The following is a 6,000-nucleotide window of genomic DNA, read 5'->3' on the forward strand; positions in this document are numbered from 1 at the left end:
CTCATTCCAACTAGTGCTCTTCATGTTTACGTTAAATAGGATGGAGAAGGGACTGATTTATGGGTTGCCCAAGGGCTTATTATCCAACAAATCACATTTGAAGATGTCTGCAACTACTGTGATGCAATGCCTGCCTTTGTACTTGTCCTAATATTGAGTGGTCAGTTACACTGAAGGCTGTCAAAAGATCCAGCAGGACAAGGATGATCACAATCTCTCCACCCAATTCTATCAGAGTTTCCATCTCTTATTCAGGCTTGATTGCAAACTGAAAAGTTTACTTTGTGAGGCATCTAAGTAAACTGAGTGGTATGCATGAATATAAGAAATGGAAATTGCTTTGTTTCTTGTTTACTAGGCTTTATGCTCCTATTCATAATGACTATTGTTGTAGTGATTTATTTATAAATATGGTTTCTAGTAGCTTAATGAAATAAACACAGATGATAGAACATTCTCTCTAATGTTTCTTGAACATCAGGGCAATAATTCCAGATATTTTTAATGCAGCAGACCCCTGTCCAACATCATTTTCTTATAATTTAAGTCACAAGTGATGCAGAAAGGAGAAAACTAAAAGCAATTTGTAATTTATGAGTTTTAAATATTAAAGACTTAACTTTATCAAGAAGCAAGTTCCCACATCAGCTGGGCCAATCCAAAATTCCTTTAATGTATGAGGCATTCCCAGAGGTGAAGGAAAGTCAGTAATAGGAGAAGCTTTTACACGTTTCTAACCTCTCTGTGGGAACAATATTTTCTTAATGAAATATGAAAAATGATAATTGATCCTGCTTCTCCTTATCCCTAAACAGCATTCTCCACCCTGGTGAACTTTAGATGATTTCAGCTACTCCAAATTCCAAACTGGTTACTGGCCAGTTGGAATTTATATTTTTTGAGTCTTATTGAGACTCTTTTGAGTCCCCACCAACCTGGTTTGCATCCTGAACAGAGCAAACAAGGACAAAGTGAAATCCTTTAATATGGAAATAGAACTCTATATTATTTGTTTTACTCTGTTTTCTTTAGAACAATTTGGACTTACCATCTCCAGCTATTTGATGACTATTTGTTTTATAAATACTGTATATAAAATTATACAGGTGCTACTATGCAGATTTTCTCCATGTTGATCTAGCTTTAACCTGTTCTCCCTTCAGATCTCCTGAGTGTACTCATCACCACTAACTCACTTACAATGTGAGTTTCTTCCACCTTTCCTAGCATTAGACTCTTTTCTGGAGAGCTAGGGTCTTTGGATGATGTATCTAAAGATAACTTGACCCTGGTCATTTGTGCCTATAATAGGTTTTTTATTATTATTATTATTTATTAATCACATTTTAAAACTGCTCATCTTCCTCATAGAGGGACTTTGGGTACTGTTCAATAAAATATTTAAAAAATAGTATATAAAATTTCAAAAATCAAGTGATGTTAAAATTTTAATTTAAAATGTGGCTAAGGTTTTCAGGATACTAACCAGTCCCATGATTCCCTGTGCCCCAGGCAAGGCTGAAGACCCATGTTTTCACACCTTTGTGGAAGGCCAAATTATGTTATGTTATGTTAATTATACTATACTATATTAATTATATTATTTGTGTATTTGTGTGATGATGATGATGATCATCATCATCATCATTCAAACAAAGCAGTCAAAATTTCACTACTGCTTTAACATGCTTTCTGAAAGCAAGGGGCAATGAACTTCCTGTCCCTCCAGGAGAAAGTTATTCCATATAGTGGGGGTCACCACTGAGAAAACCTGTGGCATGGGCCCTATCCTGTTAAACTCATGAGTCTTTCAATAGGCCTTCCTTGACATCCTAATTAGATGAACAGATTCCTGTAACTATTCCTAATCATAATTAATATGAATTATTTCAAGATCTCAATAAATTTATTCCAAATGTACTTCTCTATATATAGCAAATACAAAACTATACTATGCAGAATGGTGTTTCATTTCTGTGACATATTTCCATCATGATTAGTTTATACGCTACAAATTGTTTACTCCTCCTAGTGTCTACCTCAAGGTCAAATTCAAGTTTAATCATGGGTATCTTAAACTCCAATGCTCTGTTCTAACCCAGTGGTCACAGAAAAAAGCCAAACAATCATTTGGAAGAGGTTGGGGGAGCAAGCAGACAATTTTAATGCAAGAAAAGTTCCATGTTGTGATAGTTGATGATGGATGTGTGGATGATAGATAGATGGATAGATAGACAGACAGATGATAGAATAATAGTTTTCAAATGTTTGCATGTTATATAAATTTCTTCTACTAAAGCTATAGAAAATTGTTTATTTAAAAATTGCATTTAGTTTACCCAAGCAAAATTATTAAAAATTCTGTGATTTGTCTCTCAGTGCAGAGCTTACATTATTGAAAATCCTTTTCAAATGTCCTTAAATAGATCTATTGAGTCAAACATGCTATTTTATGGATATTATACTGTTATGGTTTTTGAAGTATTTATACAGAGAGAGGCTAAATTATATCTTAATGTACTGTTGGCTCTCTGTATTTTTGAATCTTACAATTTTATTGTAAAGTACATCATTAAAACATTAAAATACAATTTAGCTATCCTTTTACTCTGTAGTGTCTAGGGAAGAGTTTTGTACTCAAGGCCCGTTATTTTTCTACTGCTTATCAATCTGACCTATCTTAAAAACAAAATCAGAGAACAATTTGAATGAGAATAATTTTAAAAGTATTACCAGAACTGTGAAAACTATTTCCAACTCTTAATTTTTTTATCAGATAAAATATGTATTCCATGAAATGGCTGGAGGAGTGTAGACTTTGTCTTGTTGCGAAAACAGAAGCAGATGGAACAACAAATACAAAATTACACTGATGAAATTAGGGAAGGTTTAGGAACAGACACAATGTCCAAACCCTAAGGCAAGTTGTTTAGCTTGGACATCACAGGGTTCTGTGCCAGAAGAGAAACTCGTATTCTCCAGCAAAGCAATGAGTTTATCTAGGTATATCATTCAGAAATGGAGTGCTGGCTCACTGCACCATTTTACCTCAAAGATATCTATTACTCAAGTTTTCATTAAAGTGAAACTGAGGTGGGTTGCACTTTCGTCGACAGGGAGTTTGCTGGTCGTGAGCATGTACTGTTTAAATAATTTCAGTTGAAATAATTGAATAATTTCAACTGAAATTATTTTCTATAAAATATCCCAAAACAGTTATTTGCATCTATCTTCACTATTTCTGGACTGTTGTATTGTTCCTGATCTTCACTCTCAGAATCCTGTCTATTTTTGTCTCATAATCTTTTTAAAAGCTTGCAAAAGATTCTTTATGCTCCTGATTGATTCTTTAAGGTTTTATTTTCTCAGGCTTTGATCCTCTTTGCCTTTACTTGGATTGACAGTTTCAGTTTAATTATCAAATCAGAACTTTTTGGAGATGAGAGCTCTCCTGACCCATTTCAGTATTTTGGTCATGCTGCCTATTGCCAGTATCATCTTAAATAATAGGGCTACAAGGAATCTTGGATATCTAGTCCAATCCATTTCCCAAGGCAGGAGACATTGAACCATCTCAAAAGATGTTGTCCAGTCTTTTCTTGAAAACCTCCAGCAACAGAACACCCACAACTCTGTGAGGCAAGCTGTTCCACTAATTAATTGTTCTCATTGTCAGGAAATTTTTCCTTAGTTCCAAGTTGGATTTCTCTTTGAAGAGCTTTTACCCATTGCTGCATGTCCTACAATCAGGTGCTTTGGAGAATAAATTGATCTCTTTTTTGTGAAAAACCCTCCTACAATTAATCCCTCTTTGACTAAGTATAAACTACAGTGTATGCTTAATAATTTGATCCTTCGTGGACTGTTCAAATGATACTATGAGCACTTTTGTGATTTAAATGGTTGAATACAAAGATATACTTTAAATTTTGGAGTCTGGGACTGAATATATTTTTTCCAGCTCTTTACAATATTAAATGTTCTTTATTTTGAGGTGAAGACAAATAAAATTTAAGTTTAATGTCTGACAAAGAATTTATAAATGCAACTCCTTCCCCATCTAGACATTTACAAACACATCAATGAAAATAACTTATTAGTCATAAAAATACGATTAGCTGCAAGTCCATAATAAATTGTTTTACTATGGATTCATTTCAAATTTTATTGAAATACAATATTTATATGCTCTCTTCCTCATTCAAAAAACTGTAATTTAGTAAACATCCAACAGTTAATCTCTTTTTGAAACAACCCCTTATTCTTTGAACATATGATGGAGCTGAATAAACTGATATCACAATCAGTTGTTAGCTCTTCCAGATAAACCTGACAGGAAACATGACTAGATAAATCTACTTCATTGTAAGGATACATTAACAGAATTGTTCAAATCATATTTTCACAGCCACATACAATGAAAATTCCAGTCCCAATTAGCACTGTTAGGACTAGCTACAATCCATTTTAAGATGGATTTTTGATGCGTTAATGTCATCTTTGTACTGTAGTTGAATTTCTGTGTCAAGAATTACTGACAGTACTACAGAGATTGAAAGCCATTGGCCTACAAAATACCAGATGTTGTGATATAAAACTCTCAGCATCTTTTAATTAAGGATATTAATACAAGGGATTATTAATTGAGGCTTATTGAAGCATTCAAGAAAAAAATGACTTGTCTGGGTTGCTTACCTGGTTGTATGAATTTATTGAACATGATTCTGGTAGTGATGCTGCCTTTATTCATATGAAGAAAAGCATCATAAACCTATTCCTAGGGAGATTAAAAATTTAACTCACCTTTTTCTATAATCAGGTTGTAATGATAGTATTTCAGTAGTAGTATGTTAACTCTTTATTGCAATTTGGTATAGTTGTTAAGGCATCAAGTTAGACCCTTGGTGTTAGACCCTGAAGGACAAAGCTAGCTTGGTAACCTTAATCCAGTCATTCTTTCTCAGCCCTAGGAAGAATGCAATGACATACTATTTCTGAAAAAACTTACCAAGAAAACTAGAGTTTATTCCTGGCAATCAACAAGAACTTTAAAGGCCCTAGCAATCAGCACCAAAAAAGCCTTTTTTATTATTCAGCAAATATAGACTTCTCTCACTTTATGCTAGGGATACATTTCTCAACAAACTCTCATAAAACAAATTCACATAAAGCAAGATATTGAGCCAGTGGAAAAGGGGGGTTACAGTGTACGGTGTCAAATTTTGTAACTCAAATGCATTGACAAATTTGCTCATAATTGTTCAGAGTTGTATTATTATGCACCGTTACTTAGATATGTTTTATTCCTTGTCTGTGGTCTATGTACAATGAATGCATTTTCTCCATCTTTTTTACAACTAGAATTCTAATTTGCATGGTTTCCATGACCTACAAAGAGGTCATGGAAACATGTTATGTTATGAATGCATAACAGTGCTACCAATTATTAACATTCTTTGTTATATTGCAGGTGGTTTTAACCTATCTTAAGATTCGGCTCCTTTATCTGCTACAACTCAATATAATATGTCCAACTTGATTTCCAGTATTAAATTTCCTTGTCAATTGGGATAAGGGTATTGATCAATACTCTTTATGCCTGGGTTGACCACTTTTAATAGTAATAGCATGAAAGTACAGTAAGAGAGAGATAGCACACATGGCTAGAACCACACTTCAGCACAATGGTAAATGCAGGAATGAGGGCAGAAAGCAGTTTTGGTATGTTTCTAGACCTAGAAATATGATATCAGCAAACTGATATATTGACACAAACATAAGTCATTTTTTTCCATAAAAATAAATTCTTACATGAAAAGTCAATCACATTATAGCAAATTTGCATCAGCTGAACTACTGGGAAAACAACTCAGTTTGAATTATTTGCAAGTTATCTGGTCAATCAAGAATTCCATTAATGCTTTCAGAAATTCTGATGATCTTGGAAACTACCTAGTTCTAAACTCTGCTCAGTGTAGGATTTTACTGCTATAAGTAAAC

Source organism: Notechis scutatus, chromosome 3 (genome assembly GCF_049901735.1).
Source record: "Notechis scutatus isolate UNSWTSFEM ecotype Mainland chromosome 3, rNotScu1.2, whole genome shotgun sequence".
NCBI lineage: Eukaryota > Metazoa > Chordata > Lepidosauria > Squamata > Elapidae > Notechis > Notechis scutatus.